Raw genomic sequence first — 20514 nt, forward strand, 5'->3', positions numbered from 1 at the left:
GGTTTCACCATTTTGGTCAGGCTGGTCTTGAACTCCTGACCTCGTGATCCTCCCACCTTGGCCTCCCAAAGTGCTGGGATTACAGGCATGAGCCACTGTGCCAAGCCAGAGCCCATGTTTTCACTCCCAAGAGTCTCTGCTGAGCTCTACAATGCTGTGGACTCACAGTTCCAAGGCAGAAGCTGAGATTAGCAGCAGAAGAAAAGGACAACCAAAGGATGCAGAAATATGGAAAAGAGAAACATGAGAAGAAGTGGAAGAAGCAAATACCAATGACAGGAAGGTAGGTGTAAAGTAAAACCTGCCAGAGGACTATAGCCATAACCCTGGAAAAAAATATTTTTAAAAAATTAAATTTTTCTCAGCATGGATTATTTTCGTGGAACTTACTTAAAATGTTTCTTTTTTAGAAAGTTCACTGCAAAACAGCAATTTCTTTTCTATTATTCAGAATACTTAACTATGTCAAATTTACATTATTAAATCTGACAAAACAAGAAATAATACCAAATACTGCATCAATCCTACATCTGAATATCATCATGTTCCTGCTGCTATTCCAAGCTGTCCTTGGAGATATTGCAGTCCCACAGTATACAAAAGGTTTCTTTTTTTCCTTCATGATTGTCTAGGACAACATATTTTTATATTTCATTTTTAATCATCTAAAGCTTTTCAGATATTTCAAAGTATGCCTTCAATAGTACAATAAATGAGATCCAAGATTTCTACGAGCCTTATGTGTCTTTCTTAGTGTGGTTGATAATATGCTGTTTCTGCCTCTTATTGGGTACCAGATGTGGAGCAGATAACATAAGGAGAGGAAAATAAGAAGGCTATTCATAGGAGGGCCAGATTCATATGAGAGTGAAAATAATTTTGCCAAACCAGGAAACCTCTTTCTTTAAAAAGTATATCCATTCAAGTGCTGAGATAAGGTAATTTAGAATGATTTTCACCTTGGCCCAGAAATCTTGGGTAGAAACAGCACTATTAAAAAAGTATTGAGTGGCAATTCTTGGTAGGGATAGAGGACAGCAGAGAAACAAAGAAACAAATAAACAAACTCTCATCTCAAAAAATTATCTGGAATTACAGATTAGATTATGAAGATGCTCTCACACTTGCAGAGTTGCCAAATTAAGGATTTTTTTTAAAGAAAGCTCCAGATTATATTTTTCTGCATAAATAATTATTTATACTAATAACAGCAAGATAGTAGAGATTTTAAGTACTTTTATTCTAATTATTTATAATTAAAAGAGTATCTCAATAGTTCCCAAACATGACCACAATTAAATCAATTTAGTACTCTCCTGTAGCTCCTAATTCAGTAAGTCTGAGATCAGGTTTGAAACCAAGTCTTTTTTTAATATCCTTAGGTAATTCTGATGTTTTGTTGGGATTAGAAGCTACTCAAGAATTCAAGTTAAGTGACAGTTTTTTAAAATACCCACACATTATATTAGAACTATATTCAAAGTGGTCGGGCTTGGGACCACTTTAGGAGGCCAAGGTGAACGGATCACCTGAGGTCAGGAGTTCAAGACCAGCCTGGCCAATATGGTGAAACCCCATCTCTACTAAAAATACAAAAATTAGCTGGACATGGTTGTGGGCGCCTATAATCCCAGCTACTTGGAAGGCTGAGACAGGAGAATCGCTTGAACCCAGGAGGCGGAGGGAGGTTGTGGTGAATGGAGATCATGCCACTGCACTGCAGCCTGGATGACAATGGGACTCTGCCTCAAAAAAAAAAACAAAACTGTATTCAAAGTGGCCATATCTCTCAGTATACCCATTTTATCCACAGCAAAGCCATATGCGCTCCTGCTCCATGTGTTGCTGACTTTTTGGGGATCATATAGCTCTTTGCTGATCTGATTAAAACTGTGGATCATCACTCTGGAAAAATATACAGGTAAAATTTTTGTGTACAATTTTAGAGTGTCCATAAATTGCTGAAACCCATGTAGGGAGAAAAACCCCTATTTGAATGATTGCCCCTGTGGTTTATGAGAATTCATAGTCAGCAATTCTCCTGAAGGTTTAGCACCTAAAGATAGCTTATGTGTTTTCTGAAAGGATGTTACTAGAATTAAGAGATCAGGTATAAGAAACAGCCAGGCAGCTGGGAGCGGTGGCTCACACCTATAATCCCAGTACTTTGGGAGGCCGAGGTGGGCGGATCACCTGAGGTCAGGAGTTCGGGACCAGCCTGACCAACATGGTGAAACCCTGTCTCTACTAAAAATACAAAAATTAGCTGGGCGTGGTGGTACACACCTGTAATCCCAGCTAGTTGGGATGCTGAGGCAGGAGAATCACTTGAACCTCGAGGTGGAGGTTGCAGTGAGCACAGATTGTGCCACTGCACTCCAGCCTGGGCAATAGAGTGAGACTCCATCAAGGGAAGGGAAGGGGAGGGGAGGGGAGGGGAGGGGGAGGGGAGGGGAGGGAGCGGGGAGGGGAGGGGAGGGAAGGGGAGGGAAAGGAAAAGGGAAAAGGGAAAGGGAGAGAGAAAGGAAGGGAGGGAGGGAGGGAGGGAAGAGCGAGCCAAGAAAGCCATAGGCAGTAATCCAGATTATTGCATTAGTCTCTTAAGTGGTCTCTCCACTCCACTGTATCTCACCCACCCTTCAAGGTAACCCTATTGGTCAAAGCCATGCAGGCCCAGACCTCTGCCTGGTTCCAGCCTCAATAGTTACTGCCCTGCACTTTAGAGTCACCCAGGAAGATCTTAAAAATACAGATAGTCCTTGACTTACAATGGTTATAGTGGAGATCTTTCGACACTACCCTGCGTTTATCAGCATGTAATCGCATTGTAATCGAGGAGCATCTGGAGTTAAGATGATTCAAGTTGAGAATTTTTTTATTTTATGATGGGTTTACCAGGATGTTTGCTAGGATCCCATTTATTAGTCTGTTTTCACGCTGCTGATAAAGACATACCCAAGACTGAGTATGTCTATTAACAAAAGAAAGAAGTTTGGCCAGGCACGGTGGCTCATGCCTGTAATCCCAGCACTTTGGGAGGCCAAGGAGGGTAGATCACAAGGTCAGCAGTTCAAGACCAGCCTGGCCAAGATGGTGAAACCCCATCTCTACTAAAAATACAAAAATCACCTGTGCATGGTAGCAGGCTCCTGTAATCCCAGCTACTCAGTAGGCTGAGGCAGGAGAACTGCTTGAACCCAGGAGGCAGAGGCTGCAGTGAGCCAAGATCTCACCACTGCACTCCAGCCTGGGTGACAGAGCAAGGCATCTTCTCAAAAAAAATTTTTAAAAAAAGAAAGAGGTTTAATGGACTTACAGTTCCATGTAGCTGGGGAGGCCTCACAATCATGGCAAAGAGGAGCAAGTCACATCTTACATGGATGGCAGCAGGCAAAGAGAGAGGGCTTGTGCAGAGGAACTCCTCTTTATAAAACTATCAGAGACTTATTCACTATCACGAGAACAGCACAGGAAAGACTTGCCCCCACGATTCATTTACCTCCCACCAGGTCCCTCCCACCACACATGGGAATTCAAGATGAGATTTGGGTGGGGACACAACCAAACCATATCATCCCACCTATCTAGGAAGGCAATAATCAGCTGGAGGAGGAAATTAAAGTTTGGTTTGGTATTCAAACTCTTCCCTTTTAGATTACTCTTCTACAACTTAGTAGGATACCAGTTCTTTTTCCTGGCATCTAAAGGAAGTTAGAAATACTATCGTCTGTTGCTTCATAAAAATTATTTAAGTGACTGAATGAGTAAATAGGTTCTATCTCAGTCTGTGGAACTTGGGCCTGCAGGCCTACAGTTCTAAACATGTAAGGTGTGTTAGGGGCATATACTCCCAGCCGCGTTTGTTCAGAAGTCTCTCTAAAAAAACAAATCAATAGGTGTTACTATCACATCTGGGATTAAGTTAAAAAAAAAAGTTAGGATAGTTAATTTTGTATTAATGATATCATTTTGGACATATTTATCTTGAAGTAAATAATAATAAAGTTATTTTGTTGAACACCCTCTATGTGCCATGTTCTGTTCCAAATACTTGCAATGTATTATTAATAATGTATTTATTCCTCACAACACTAAAAAGAAGATGCTATTATTATCCCCACTTTACAGGTGAGGAAACTTAAGCACAAAGAGACTATATAACTTCCCCAAAGTAACATAGCTAATTTATTTTATTTTATTTTATTAATTTATTTATTTTATTAATCAATTTATCTGTAGAGATGGAGTCTCACTGTATTGCCTAGGCTGGTCTTGAACTCTTGGGCTCAAGCAATTCTCCTGCCTCAGCCTCCCAAAGTGCTGAGATTATGAGCATGTGACATCACACTCAACCTAAAACTTTTTCACCAAATTTTGAAGTCTCTTTTTGTTTTTAATATGCTACACTTTTTTTGTTTGTTTTTTATTTGTTTGTTTGTTTTTTGAGACGAAGTGAAGCCTCACTCTATTGCCCAGGCTGGAGTACAGTGACTTGATCTCAGCTCACTACAACCTTCCCTTCTTGGGTTCAAGCAATTCTCCTGCCTCAGCCTCCTAGGTAGCTTTACAGATGAGGAAACTTAAGCACAAAGAGATTGTATAACTTCCATGCCTGGCTAATTTTTGTATTTTTAGTAGAGACAGGGTTTCACCATGTTGGCCTGGCTGGTCTCCAGCTTCTGACCTCAAATGATTCACCCACCTTGGCCTCCCAAAAGTGCTGGGATTACAGGCATGAGCCAGCGCACCTGGTGTATCTGCTATAATTTTGAATAAGAATGTCAATCAGACCAATATGTTTCCTCTAAATGAAGTAAATTTTATCTCTGAGATGTTTTCTATCAGTTTGTGAATTTTTCATGGAAATGCTTCTGAATAGTAGTATTCCCAATTTTATCAATCTAACTGAAGATCTAAAAATAATTAAATGGAAAACAAATGGATGGAAGCAAAACAAAAGGATGAGTATCTTTGCAGAGATATTGCTTCTATTTGCAGTCCGGGTGCGCTGGCTCACGCCTATAATCCCAGCACTTTGGGAGGCCGAGGTGGGTGAATCATTTGAGTTCAGAAGCTGGAGACCAGCCAGGCCAACATGGTGAAACCCTGTCTCTACTAAAAATACAGAACTTAGCCAGGCATGGAAGTTATACAATCTCTTTGTGCTTAAGTTTCCTCATCTGTAAAGCTACCCAGGCTGGAGTACAGTGATCTGATTTCGGCTCACTGCAACCTCTGCCTTCTGGGCTTAAGTGATCCTCCTTCTGGGATTACAGGTCGGCACAACTATGCCATGCTAATTTTTGTATTTTTGGTAGAGGTGGGTTTTTGCCATGTTGCCCAGGCTGGTCTTCAACTCCTGACCTTATGTGATCCACCTGCCTCGGCCTCCCAAAGTGCTGGGGTTACAGATGTGAGCCACCATGGCTGGCTGATGTTTCATTTTTTTTTAATAACTCAGGAACTTATGGCTCATATAATTAAAATATGGAAGAGTAAATTTGCACATTTTCTCAGTTCAATTAAAATTAAGATCTCTGTGATGTCTCTTATCTTCAGTTATTTTATATGTGTTTCCTCAACCCATTTTTATGAATTAAAACTGAACCTTCGTTAAACATCTGACACTTGGAATACTCCCTGAAACTGAATTTCTTTTTGACACTTGGAATACACCCTGAAACTGAATTTCTTTTGGGGGTTTTCCGTTATTTCTTCTTAAGGCAAACTTTTGGCTGCACATAAGCACCCAGCCTTCATGCCGCTCCCTTTTGGAAGATGAAGTATTATACATACTCCCTGTCTTTAAAAATGGTAATAGCAATAATATAAACAACAGCTCCCACCATGTGACATCAGGAAGGAATTGTTCCTCCCAGTTCAGTGATTACATTGTGCATATGGGGGAACAGCCCTTGCAAATGGCTCATAATGGTTCCATTTTGTCCTTGGATTGCAATATATTGTTGGTCATAAAACCAACATGTTCTGCCAAAAACAAAACTGCAAATTGAGACTGGACAGGGATTGCCATCCAATCTGTCACTGTTTATAGTTACCACTATTAGTTTTAGTCTATAACCAAGGCTGAGACTCTCTATTAGGCTTCTGACAGGCTGAATACATATTTGCTTGGTAATTATACTTTAGGATGTACACCAGCCACGTGGTATTTTTATTCAATGTACATTGTTTAATAAATAGAGATAACTGCCAGGACTGTTAGCTCATGCCTGTAATCCCAGCACTTTGGGAGGCCGAGGCGGGCAGATCACCTGAGGTCGGGAGTTCCAAACCAGCCTGACCAACATGGAGAAACGCCATCTCTACTAAAAATACAAAATTAGCCAGGTGTGGTGGCACATGCCTGTAATCCCAGCTACTCAGGAGGCTGAGGCAGGAGAATCACTTGAACCTGGGAGGCAGAGGTTGTGGTGAACCGAGATCGTGCCATTGTACTCCAGCCTGGGCAACAAGAGTGAAACTCCACCTCAAAAAAAATAAATAAAATAAATAAATAAATAAATGGAGATAACTAAAATTGTATAACATCTGACATACCAATGGTCTACATAGCAGCAACTTTTCAAGGTTCTTTTTTGGGAAGTTAACTGACATTACTTATTAAGTATTTAAGGTTGTAAAATATAACAGCAAAGCATAGCATTTATGCAGCACTTTCTAATTTAGAGTCTTCCTATGCAGCTAATTATTTGAGTTTCACACTAATGCTTTGAGATAGCCACAAATCTTTCAGTGCCTATTCAGGAAGAAAGAAAGCCAAGAGTTGGAGGCAAGTAAATAAATAAATGTGGACACCCAAGTACCAGTTTAAAATAAGCCTAGGCCAAGTTGTTTATCCTGAGTCCTCAAAGTTCAGAAATGTACAGTGCTTTAAGGTCTTTCTAGAATTGAAGATCGGTAAAGTTAAGCCTGAAGACCAACTTGTGATATGCTGGCATCGCCCTCTGAATATCAGGTTTTAGAATTTTATTTATCAGGAAGGGAGGGAAGGAGGGAGGGAGGGAGGGAGGAAGGAAGGAAGGGAGGGAGGGAGGGAAGAAGAATGAGAGGGAGGAAGGGAGGACAGGCTGGTTCTAGGAAGGAGGGAAGGAAGAAGGAAGGAAGAAGGAAGGAAGAAGGAAGGAAGGGAGGGAAGGAAGGGTGAACTCTTCATTGCCTGTAAAATAAAATTTTTCTAAGCACTATGCACCTTGCATTCTAAAAAGCTTCATCTTGTTTTCAAGACTTTTAGTGAAATCCCGAGTTGCAAAAATGGTTTATTCCCTGTATGTGCCTCTCAGACTAGGAACACTAGTTTCCTTATCTACAAAATTAGACATATGCATGTGTGTGCATACATACACACACGTGTAACACATTTCAATATTACTATAAGAAATAACTGAGACAATGTATTTTTAAAAAGGCCTCTTTCCTTGTTTTGTTTTTTGATGTGTACATTTTAAGACTATTCGAACTGAAATGTCTATGTATTGTTTTGGCAACAGGAACCTTATTACAGAATTATACTGAACTAGGAAAAAATGATTTTGACCCAACTCTGCCCTGGACCATTGTCCACCTGCCATGTGTCTCCTAGACCAAGGAACAGCTCTTTATATCAGGGGCCAAATGGCTCAACACTTGCGTACCCTATGGAGTAATAATACTTTCTCAGCTTTTCTGTTTTAAATATGACCTATATGTGTCTCTGATTTTTAAATTTCATGAATAAGGGCCTAAGCCAAAGAATACTGTGTGTTTGTTAACTGTTTCTATAATATGTAAGCCAAGTTCCAGTGAGATACTATCTACCAGAAGCTTAGCCAGGTTGGATGTTTTCAAATTATGATGATTAAGAGACAAAGCATTTTATTATCTGAATTCCTTGGATAAATGGTAGTACCTTTGGATAAGGCAACAATATCCATAATGTTTCTATTACTAAACTGTTCTTAGTTCGTCTATTTGTATTGACTTCAGCATTCTGTAATTAACTTCCTCTGAAAACAGAATAACATTTATATTTACAAAAGTAGCAACTGTAGCTAACATTGTATGGGGTACTTAGTAAGTATTGGGCACTGTTATAAACAATTTATATGAATTCATTCATTCATCCTCTCAACCATGCTGTTATTCCTATTTTACAGACAAGAAAACTGAAGCTCAGAGCAATTAAGCAAAGTCTTACTACTATATTTACATTTTTTTCTGGAATTAATTCACTGTTGAAAATTTAAAACTATTAGCTATGTATATTTTTGTCAGGAAGACAATTATCATTCCTATTCTTATCCCAGACCAAGATGGCAATTTTGTTCAAGAGTAGTTTGCAAACTCATAGCTGTTGATTAATCCTTTTAGAAAGCCTGCCTTGTTACTCAATTTACACAGTTTCATTAAAATAAGACATAGATAACCAAATCTAACTTATTGGGGGTGGGGAGCCTCTAGTGCATCAAAACCATTATATACAATTAACTAATAGGTTAAATTTTGGACAAACAATCCTCAGATACACTATATGGCAAAACAAAAGTAGTAGTTTTAAGCAGAAGTCATTGTACAATATTAAGTACATGTCAGTACCAAGTCCCTAAGATAAGGAAATAGGAAAGAGGAAAAGTTCTAGGTTTTGTTTTGTTTTTCGGGGTATTTTTTTTTTTTTTTGAGACAAAGCCTTGCTCTGTCTCCCAGGCTGGAGTGCAATGGCGCGATCTCGGCTCACTGCAGCCTCCGCCTCCTGGGTTTAAACTCCCAAGTAGCTGGGATTACAAGTGTACTCCACCACGCCCAGCTAAATTTTTTTTTTTTTTTTTTTTTTTTTTTGGTAGAGACAGAGTTTCACCATGTTGGCCAGGCTGGGCTGGAACTCCTGACCTCAAGTGATCCCCCCCCACCTCGGCCTCCCACAGTGCTGGGATTACAGACGTGAGCCACTGCACCCAGCCTTGTTTTGTTTTTAACTGTCAGTTCTTTAGCACTTATTTAACCAATCCTTGACTGTGTGTCTCAAAGACAATTGACAATAAAGAGACATGCAGGACTCTTAACACCAGCTGAAGCAAATGACTTCTCCAGAATGAAGGGCCCATCTTTATTTATCTTCCCAGTAGGAAACATTCAGTGGGTCACAAGAATTAAAAAATTAGTGCTATCATTCAATTTTTTTAAATAATTTATGCCTGTGGCTGGGCGCAGTGGCTTAGGCCTGTACTCCCAGCACTTTGGGAGGTGGAGGCGGGCGGATCACTTGAGCTCAGGAATTCGAGTCCAGCCTGGCCAACATGGTGAAACCCTGGCTCTACTAAAAATACAAAAATTAGCCAGGCGTAGTGGTGCACTCCTGTAATCCCAGCTATTTGGGAGGCTGAGGCAGGAGAATGGCTTGAACCCAGAAGGCAGAGGTTGCAGTGAGCACAGATTGTGCCACTGCACTCCAGCCTGGGTGACATAGACTCTGTCTCAAAAAATAACAATAATAATAATAGTAATAATTTAGATCTGTAAAATGGTTCTATTTTTCCCAAGTTGAAAATAAAAGATTTTTTCTGTTCATCTTTTCTTTATAAAAATGTTTTGTGACCTGGTACAGTGGCTCGTGCCTGTAATCCCATCACTTTGGGAGGCCAAGGTGGGAGGATTATTTGAGCCCAGGAGTTTGAGACCAGCCTGGGCAACATGGTAAAACCCTGTCTCTATATAAAAATTTTTTTTTAAATGTAATGTTCTTGTACAAAAGTTAGAAAAATGAACAGTCTTATCTTAAAATCTTCTCCCTCTCCTTCTCCTCACTCTGCCTCCCACTTCCCCTCTCCCTCTGCGGCTTCTTTTTTCTTTCTTCTTTCTTCTTCAACTTCCGGGCTCAAGCAATCCTTCCACTTCAGCCTCCTGAGTAACTAGGAATACAGACACAAGCCACTGAGCCCAGAACTAAAATCTTCTTAATGAATAGGTGCTTCTTAAGGGTAAAGTATAGTTTCACAAAACTCACAAAATGATTTCAAGTAGCATCTAATCTCACTTTTTTTATAAACTGCCCTTATAATGATACCTTGAACCAGCATCTCTGAAAACTTCAAAGCTATTCCTATATCATTACATCTTTATCCCCAAAAGACCTCTGGGAGAATGCAGACAAGCTATTATTACACCCATTCTACAGACAGGACAACTAAGATCCAGACTGCTTTGTATCACCTAGTGAACTAGTAGGGTCATAGAATTTTCACATCCTACGTTCATTGTGAAGCCACATGTCACGTACCTCTAGAATTAAAAGTGTTCTATTTTTGGATCAAGGCTTTGTAAAATGTCAGGTTTTTTAATCCTAATTGATCGCAGTCAGCTCTTTCTTTAGGTCCTCACTATTTGCATATTCTAATTAACTCTGCTCTCTATTTTAGCAAATGTATATACACTTTTATTTTCACAATGATACTATGATGCTTGTCTCTTTTAAAATGAATACGTAGGGCAGGATGCAGTGGCTCACGCCTGTAATCCCAGCACTTTGGGAGGCCAAGGTGGGTGGATCACCTGAGGTCAGGAGTTCAAGACCTAAAAATACAAAAAAAATTAGCCGGGCGTGGTGGCAGGCGCCTATAATCCCAGCTACTAGGAAGGCTGAGGCAGGAGGACGGCTTGAACCCAGGAGGCGGAGGTTGCAGTGAGCCGAGAACGTGCCATTGCACTCCAGCCTGGACGACAAGAGTGAAACTCTGTATCAAAAATAAATAAATAAATAAAAGTAAAATAATAAACAAAATGAATATATATTTATTGTAACAATTTTAGAAAAATATTAAAAATAAAAATCACCTATTATCCCATCACTCAGAGATGTCTACCAGTGACACTTTGTAAACATCCAACATCTATCCATTTATTTTTCTATGTAATATATATACATATATGTGTATATATGTATGTTTGTGTGTGTGTGTATGTGTGTGTATATATATATATATAGAGAGAGAGAGAGAGAGAGAAATTTTTTGTTTTGCTTTAGAAACAGGGTCTTGCTCCATCCCCCAGACTGGAGTGTAGTGGCACAATCATAGCTCCCTGCAGCCTTGACATCCTGGGCTCTGCAGTCCTCCCGCCTCAGCCTCCTGAGCGGCTGGTACTATAGGTGTGCCCCACCACACCTGGATAATTTTTTTAAATTTTTTGTAGAAACAGGGTCTCACTATGCTGCCCAGGCTAGTCTTGAACTCCCGGGCTCAAGTGATTCTCCCGCCTCCTCCCAAAGTGCTGGGATTACAGGCATGAGCCACCATGCCCAGCATCATTTTATATGTTTTACTTCACTAATAATGTGATGAACATCTTTCCATGTTATTAATATGCCTTACAACCTTTCTTCTGGTAAATGTTATTGAAGTATAGCACGCAGAAAAGTAAACAATCATCAGTATAGAGCTTGACAAACACTCACAAAGTGAACATCCCCATGTATCAGCCTGAGACCAAGAAATGGAATATCTGCAGAACTCCAGAAGCCCTCTTTGCCTACCTCCCGTCATGAGGCCCTCCCAAAGTTAACCACTAGTTATTTTTGCCTGGTTTTGAGCCCTATACAAACGACATGTAGTATATACTCTTTTGTGCATGGCTTCTTTTGTTTGACATTGAGTTTATTAGGTTCATTCATGCACAAATTCTTATGAATGGCTGCATAGTCTACTATATAGTTAGTACAATTAAATCAAGCTCAAAGCAAAAAGTTCTCTTTTATGGAACATTTAAGCTATTTTGCATTGCTCATTATCATAAACAATGCTATAAACATCCTTATTGTTTTGTTCACATTCTTGTATATTCCGTAGGGTAAGTTCACAGAAATTGAAATGTTGGTTGTAATGACACTCACAATGTTAAAGCTCTTTGTTTTTTTTTTCTTTTCTTTTCTTTTTTTTAATGACAGGGCCTCACTCTGTCATGCAGGCTGGGGTACAGTGGCACAATCAGTGCTCACTGCAGCCTCGACCGCCCAGGCTCAAGTGATCCTCCTGCCTCAGCCCTCAGAGTAGCTGGCAATACAGGCCTGTGCCATCATGCTCAGCTAATTTTTTTGTATTTTTTTAGTAGAGACAGGGTTTCACCATGTTGCCCAGGCTGGTCTTGAACTTCTGGACTCAAGCGATCCTCCCGCCTTGGCCTCCCAAAAGTGCTGGGATTACAGGTGTGAGCCACCTCGCCCTTCCATGTTAAAGCTTTTGATGAATATTACCAGATTACTCTTCAGAGTGGTGAAAATGTATTTACACCAGTAGCATGTGGGTGTGAGTGGCTGTTTCCCAGTATCTTCTCCATCAACACATATTACAATTTTCCTTACTCCTTATGGTCGCTGATGGTTTCTAGTCAGAACATATTATAGTTATTAATAGCAATTTACTCAATTCAAATCTTGAATTATTTCAGAGAGAGAAGGAGCAGTTTTTATTTTTTAAAAGTAAGTTTATTTTTATATGAGAGTTGTATGCACTGGATTTTGTTTAGTATATTACTCCTCAGTTAATAACTTTTCTTAAGTAATAGCAGACATCATGACACAGGATTCCTTCAGTATGTACAGACTGATCTATCTAAATAGTTTACTTCTCAAACATTTACTGTTCCAGGGTCTGAAATGAAATATAAATGCAATGTTCTTGGCCGGGTGTGGTCTACTCGGGAGATGAGGCAAGAGAATCACTTGAACCCGGGAGGCGAAGGTTACAGTAAGCCGAGATTGCGCCACTGCACTCCAACCTGGGTGACAGAGCGAGACTCCATCTCAAAATAAATACATACCTACATACATACTATGTTATTTATGCCTATATTTAAGTCACTTTCTAGTCCCTTAAGTACAGAGATTTACTAGTGTAATTAATAATTACTACCCCATGTTTTCATAACTTGAATTTTTTCTTTCCATAAGTCTTTTTTAAAGAACTTTATCTTATTCTAAAGATGACATGATTGTTTGATTGTTTGAAAATACAAATAAGAGGCCGGGCGTGGTGGCTCACGCTTGTAATCCCAGCACTTTGGGAGGCCGAGGCGGGCGGATCATGAGGTCAGGAGATCGAGACCACGGTGAAACCCTGTCTCTACTAAAAATACAAAAAATTAGCCGGGCGTGGTGGCGGGCGCCTGTAGTCCCAGCTACTCGGAGAGGCTGAGGCAGGAGAATGGCATGAACCTGGGAGGCGGAGCTTGCAGTGAGCCAAGATTGCGCCACTGCACTCCAGCCTGGGCGACAGAGCGAGACTCTGTCTCAAAAAAAAAAAAAAAGAAAATACAAATAAGAAGAAAAAAATCATCTATATTCCCTCCACAGAAAATCACTGCTTGTCTGAGAGGTTTTTGCTATCTCAGTGTAGTCTGTTTGTTCATTTGTTCCTTCTCTCTCTCTCTCGCTGTGGCTTTTTTTTTTTTTTTTTTTTTAGTGAGACAGAGTCACTTTTTCACCCAGGCTGGAGTGTAGTGGTATAATCATGGCTCACTGCAGCTTCCATCTTCTGGGCTCAAGGGATCCTCCCACCTCAGCCTCCCAAGTAGCTGGGACTACAAGCATGCACCACCACATCTGGCTAATTTTTTTATTTTTCAGAGACAAAGTTTTGCTATTCTGCCCAGACTGGTCCCCAGTGATCACTTGAGGAGCCTCAAGTGATCCTCCTCCCTCAGCCTCCCAAAGTGCTGGGACCACAGACACCTGGCCTCATTGTAGTCTTTCTGATATACATTTATATAGCTATTTTTCACACACACGCAAAAAAAAAAAGCTTTACATGATGTTTGATAACCTGCTTTTTTTCTCTTAACATGTTATAGACAGTTTTCCATCTAATCATCTCTCGATCCAAACAACTTTACTCAATCAATTAGTGTGTATATACCTGTATACAGTCTCTCCAGAGTGGTTATATGTATGTATATCTATCTATCTGTCTATACACACATACATCCACACACACACACCAAACTGTAAAAATAGGTGAGAGTTCCTTTTTCTTGTGGAATTATGAAATTATGTCACAATTATGTGTAGTGTTGAAAGAGGCCTGGCGAGCAGTGTGAAGAATAAGAGGCGACAACCAGCCCCAGACCGACCAAAGCCTGCGCACCACTGCATCTCGTGCCCAACGCCTACGTTCCACCTCTGTAGCCCCCGCCACCATGCCCAAGAGAAATGCTGAAGGGGATGCTAAAAGAGATAAAGCCAAAAGGTGAAGGACAAACCATAGAGAAGATCCGCGAGGTTGTCTGCTAAACCTGCTCCTCCAAAGCCAGAGCCGATGCCTAAAAAGGCCCCTGCAAATAAGGGAGAGAAGGTACCCAAAGGGAAAAAGGGAAAAGCTGATGCTCACAAGGAGGGGAATAACCCTGCAGAAAATGGAGATGCCAAACAGAATAGGCACAGAAAGCTGAAGGTGCTGCAGATGCCAAGTGAAGTGTGTGCATTTTTGATAACTATGTACTTCTGGTGACTATACAGTTTGAAATACTATTTTTTATCAAGTTTTACAAAAATGCAGAATTTTGTTTTACTTTTATTTTAAGCTATGTTGTTAGCACACAGAACACTTCATTGTTGTTTTTGGGGGAAGAGGCATATGTCCCTAATAGAATGCCTCCAAAGCTGCATTGATGTGGGGAAAACATCTTTCCCTTCTAGTTTTGAGAGACTTCCTCTTGGCTCCCAGGAGGAGGGATTCCCTAACTTTGACACACATGGCCTCTTGGCACAAAAGCCTTGTGGTATGGAAAAACAAATTCATATTTATGTCCTCTTCTCCCTTTCCATCTTTCATCATAGACTTAATTCCCTCAAGCCCAGACATCTGTTGGGACCTGACCCCCAGTCATTGGTTACCAGTGTGTCAGGCAATCTGGACTTTCCAGTGATGCCACTTAGATGGCACCTGTCAAAAGAGCAGTGGTTCCATTTCTAGATTGTGGATCTTTAGATAAATTCTGCCATTTTCACTTCACTTCCTGAAAGTCAGGGTCGGCTTGTGAAAAGTTGTTAAACAACATGCTAAATGTGAAATGTCAAACCTCACTCTAAACTTTCCCTGTTGAGAGCATCAGATGAAGACTTCGTTGGGTTTTATGGTGGCTTTCTGATTTTTGGTAGCCCACTGAAGAAGGGAGTTTGAAAGTTGCTGTATACTGTTAACGATTGTCTGCCCATGTCCTGCCTGAAATACCATGATTGTTTATGGAAAGTATTTTTAATAAAGCTGGATACAGTTTGGCTTGGAAAAAAAAAATAAAAGAAAGAGTCCTGGCATCCAGGGAGCCCAGATGAGAATGTGTGTATTGATGTAATTTCTCTTGGCTCTAGCCCATCCCCTTCTCTTATTTTACTCCTAGTACCTCTGTCCTACCAAAAGGAAAGTATGAACTCCTCCTTCTTGACTTTCCTGTACATTTCAGTTTCCAGCCAGGAATTTTGAATGCAGAGGTCTACAATTTTCTTCCATCATTTTCTAAATAGGCTACTTCTGAGAAACAGTCAGGTAGCTACATTTGTTTCCCCTGAGTATCACTGTTGTTTAAATTTCACTTATAGGCATGCATGCCATGCTTATCAATTAGAGGTGCTGTTTCCATTCATTAATTGTATGAGCTGATGGTACAATAGTTAGCTCACTAAAAAGATATGTAATGACTGTGTAGGACGTACAGTTTTAAATTGTTATGATTTGTGGGCCAGGCACGGTGGCTCATGCCTGTAATCCCAGCACTTTGGGAGGCCATGGTGGGTGGATCACTTGAGGTCAGGAGTTAGAAACCAGCCTGGCTGGCTGGACGCGGTGGCTCACGCCTGTAATCCCAGCACTTTGGGAGGCTGAGGCGGGCAGATCACGAGGTCAGGAGATCGAGACCAGCCTGGCTAACACGGCGAAACCCTGTCTCTACTAAATATACAAAAAAATTAGCCAGGCATGGTGGCGGGTGCCTGTAGTCCCAGCTACTTGGGAGGCTGAGGCAGGAGAATGGCGTGAGCCTGGGAGGCAGAGCTTGCAGTGAGCTGAGATCACGCTACTGCACTCCAGCCTGGGTGACAGAGTGAGACTCCGTCAAAAAAACAAAACAGCCTGGCCAACAGGGTGAAACCCTGTCTCTACTAAAAATACAAAAAAAAAAAAAAAAAAATTAGCCAGGTGTGGTGGTGCGTGCCTGTAATCCCAGCTTCTTGGGAGTCTGAGGCACAAGAATCACTTCAACCCAGGAGACGGAGGTTGCAGTGATCCAAGATTGCACCACTATACTCCAGCCTGGGTGACAGAGCGAGACCCCGTCTCAAAAAATAAATAAATAAAAATAAATTGTTAGGATTTGGAATAGGTCTAGTATTTTTCTAATACGATGTGAGGCAAGTAGGGGGGAGTGGTGAAAGGAGCTCATTACTGTAGCTCCACAGCAACATATTTACAAGAATATAAATTTCTAGTTAACCTATCAAAAATGAGTGTATATTTTTAATGTTATTATTGTTTGAATTTGGTATACTTGCATACTTCACCAGGCAATCCAATGAGACAAATCAGTTCCCTAATTTAACTTTTAACTTTTTGCCCAAAATAAGATAAGTAACTGTTATAATAACTGTCATTAACTCCCCTTGGTCTCGGTGAGAAAAAAAAAAAGAACTCCCTCTGAGGATTAACTGTGATTTATTCACCAAGCCCAGTCATTGTTTGAGTATCTTAAAGGGTATTAAATGTGACATATTCATGTGAAAAGTTTGTCTTCTTTATATTTGACAGAACAAAATCCACAAATCATTAGACCCAAAACTAAACTTGAGATGAAAGGTCATTGCTTTTTTTCCACCAAGCCATCTAACCAAGCTTAAGCACAAATATAAAACCATCTGCTTACCAGGAGGCAAAGGAGCACAAAATCCATTAGCGCCATATGTATCAACAGAAGTGTGACTTCAGAGCCGCAAATGTTTTCAATATTTTTCCTTCATTATTTTCTGCCAGAAACTTAGTTGGAATGGTTTTCCTTTCCATAAAATGCACCAAGTTTCAGTTTGATTATGTAAGTCCTCCCCCCTTATTAAGTAATTACACATATTTTCTCATCCACGTGTCTATATTTCACAAGTAGCTGCTTCCTTTTGTTGGCAAGAACAGAAAATTAACCAAAAAAAGAGGGAAGCAATGAGATTTTATTTTCAATGTCTGTCCCTTCTTTCTCCTTAGGGGAACTAACACATCTTCCAATGCATCACAAGATAAAGATGCTGACTCAGTCTATTAAGTCATCCCTGGAGTCTGGGGCACAGCCCTTAATAAGACAGTTTGCTGTACAAAAAGTTGTCTTTTTAAATGAATGAAAAATAACTTTTCCTTGCACAAAATTGTCCTTAGTGAAATAACTTAAATATGAGACCAAATTCTCCCATACTTATCCCAAAACATTGCAGAGAGCAAACAGAAAGTCAAAATGACAAAATTGCTTAGTTAGAAATTATGCTTTGAAAATTTCACCAAAAATGGGAGGTTAATTGTGGTTGACATATGGGAGTAAAATTCTTGCCAACTGAAAAAGTGAGCAGAACTTCAGAGGGCGGGGGAGGAAACAAAGTAAGTGAGAAAGTTTCAGATACAGTTTTAATGGTTGTACCTTATTTATGTGGATATAGATTTGTCTAAATAATAATCCTTTGCACTTGTGGCTTATAAAATGTAACATTTTTATATCCACTACCTCATCTGATTCTTACAACAATCCTGAGAATAAGACAGAATAAATTACCTCCTAAAATTACAGATGTGGAATCTGAAGTTCAGGAGTGTGAAATGACTTGTCCAAGGTCTCATGTGGCTGGTCAGTGGCAAATCTCCCGACTCTGAATGAGCACTGCCCTACTAGTGCCTTGTTTTGTTTTTGTATGTATGTATGTATGTATGTATGTATGTATGTATGTATTTATTTATTTGGAGATGGAGTCGCACTCTGTGGCCCAGGGTGGAGTGCAGTGGCAACCTCCGTCTCCTGGGTTCAAGCAATTCTCCTGCCTCAGCCTCCCAAGTAGCTGGGACTACAGGCGCACGCCGCCAAGCCCAGCTAATTTTTTGTATTTTAGTACAGACGGGGTTTCAACATGTTGCCCAGGCTGTTCTCAGACTGCTGAACTCAGGCTATCCGCCCACCTCGACCTCCCAAAGTGCTAGGATTACAGGCGTGAGCCACCGCGCCTGGCCTAGTTTTGTTTTTGTTTTTGTTTCAGATGGAGTTTCACTCTTGTTGCCCAGGCTGGAGTGCAATGGAGCGATCTTGGCTCACTGCAACCTCTGCCTCCTGGTTTCAAGTGATTCTCCTGCCTCAGCCTCCTGAGTAGCTGAAATTACAGACATGTGCCACCACGCCTGGCTAATTTTGTATTTTTAATAGAGACAGGGTTTTTCCAAGTTGATCAGGCTGGTCTCGAACTCCTGACCTCAGGAGATGTGTCTGCCTCAGCCTCCCAAAGTGCTGGGATTATAGGTGTGAGCCACTGTGCCCAGCCTACTACTGCCTTTTTTAAAGTAACTGCCAGAAAATTACTTAGATACAAGTTCTAAGAATGCTATAGTGACTCAGTTGTGTTGCTGGAACAAAAGAAAGTTAGAGATTATTTAAATAGACGCTCTACATAAAAGATTACATTCAGACTGGGCTCAGTGGCTTACGCCTGTAATCCCGGCTACTCAGTAGGCCAAGGTGAGAGGACTGCTTGAGCCTAAAAGTTCGAGACCAGCCTGGGCAATTTAGCAAGACACACTGTCTCTAATGATATAAATTAATTAAAAATTTAAAAAGAAAAAAGATTAAATTCAGGTCATTAACTTCAGCCTGCTCCATCCAAATCTTTCAGAAATTCTTACTTTCACATATTAACTACAGATATTTAAATTCCTCCTTTTTAATGGTTGATTCATTAAAGTTTCACTAATTTTTCTTTCTCCTGCTAGCAGAGAAAGCCAACAGTAGAATAGCAGAATTAAAATAGAAGGAATAAAAAAGATTTTTATATTCTGAAAAGTCAAAAATAGGACTCTGATATTCATTGATTAATCATGAAATAATATCAGCCTGAGGAGGTTAGTGACTTAGTAGATGACTATAAAATAGCCTCCTAACTTGTCTTCCTACCTCCTCTCTCTCCCTCTTCCCTCCATCCTATATTTTGCTGGAAGATTATTTCAACATAGTTACCTTGTGCAAGACCTTCCATAAACTGGCAAAGAAAATATAAACTTTTCACTCTGGACTTCAAGACCTCTGCAAAATAATAGTCCCTACCATCTATTAAACAACCACTGTAAACCTGCTTCCGAAAAACTCTCAAACTCTATTTTTCCTCTATTCTTGCACCTCCACAATAATCATCAACACAGAAGACTTCTGGGACCAAACGCAGGGGAAGTTTTCCCCACACACCAAGCAGTGGACACCAGCTGGGTCTCCTCCAGTTCAATTCTGACACTATCTTCCTTGAGATGGTATCAGGTCCCACAGGTTGAAGGCTCAGGCCTCGAGTGCCTCCCAACCCCAGACACCAGCTGCAAGTCCAGGCCTCCAGAACTTCTGACTGACTGGCTTCAAACTGGGGTTCCCATGACCCCTCTTCAGATTCAATTAATTTGCTGGAGCATCTCACACAACTCAGGGAAACATGTTTACTGGTTTATTATAAAGAATACAGATGAAGGGATGCATAGGGTGAGGTATGGAGGAAAAGGCACGGAGCTTCCACACCCTCTCTTGGGCACACCAACCTCCAGGAAGCTCCACACATTCTGCTATTCCAAAGCTCTCTGAACAGAGTCCTCTCAGGGCTTTTTGGAAGCTTCATGATGTCACATTCCTTCCCTCGGGGTATAGGGTAGGACACAATCTGGGTAGAGTCCTAAGGCCCGCAATCAGAAAGGTCGGGAAAATTAGGGTCCTGCCTTGGGGCAGGTAAAAGAAGGGCAGGAGAAGGTCTGAGAGATTTTGTTTCCTGAGGCCTGCCCCTGAGGCTAAAACACTCAACATTGTAACAAAAGACTAACAAGGGCTATGGGAGTTATCAGCCAAGAACCATGGACAAAAACCTACATATGTATATTTCAAAACAATCTTCACAATCCAGGAAACATGTGGCCAGGCATGGTGGCTCACAGCTGTAATCCCAACACTTTGGGTGTCCAAGATTTGAGGATCACTTGAGCCCAGGAATTTGAGACTAGCCTGGGCAACACAGTGTGGCGTCTCTGCAAAAATTTTTTAAATGTGTTAACTGGCCAGGCTCAGTGGCTCACCCCTGTAATCCCAGCACTTTGGGAGGCTGAGGTGGGTGGATCACGAGTTCAAGAGATGGAGATCATCCTGGTCAACATGGTGAAACTCCACCTCTACTCAAAATACAAAAATTAGCCAGGCATGGTGGCACGGGCCTGTAATCCCAGCTACTTGGGAGGCTGAGGCAGGAGAATTGCTTCTACCCAGGAAGCGGAGGTTGCA

The 20514-nt window shown here is 40.8% G+C and overlaps 1 pseudogene; it reads left to right on the top strand.

Moving 5' to 3' along the window:
* The first annotated feature begins 14181 nt into the window (after positions 1-14181).
* On the top strand, positions 14182-14455 carry LOC129468628 (non-histone chromosomal protein HMG-17-like; annotated as a pseudogene).
* Positions 14456-20514: the final 6059 nt, after the last annotated feature.

This window comes from Symphalangus syndactylus, chromosome 17 (assembly GCF_028878055.3).
Source record: "Symphalangus syndactylus isolate Jambi chromosome 17, NHGRI_mSymSyn1-v2.1_pri, whole genome shotgun sequence".
Classification (NCBI taxonomy): domain Eukaryota; kingdom Metazoa; phylum Chordata; class Mammalia; order Primates; family Hylobatidae; genus Symphalangus; species Symphalangus syndactylus.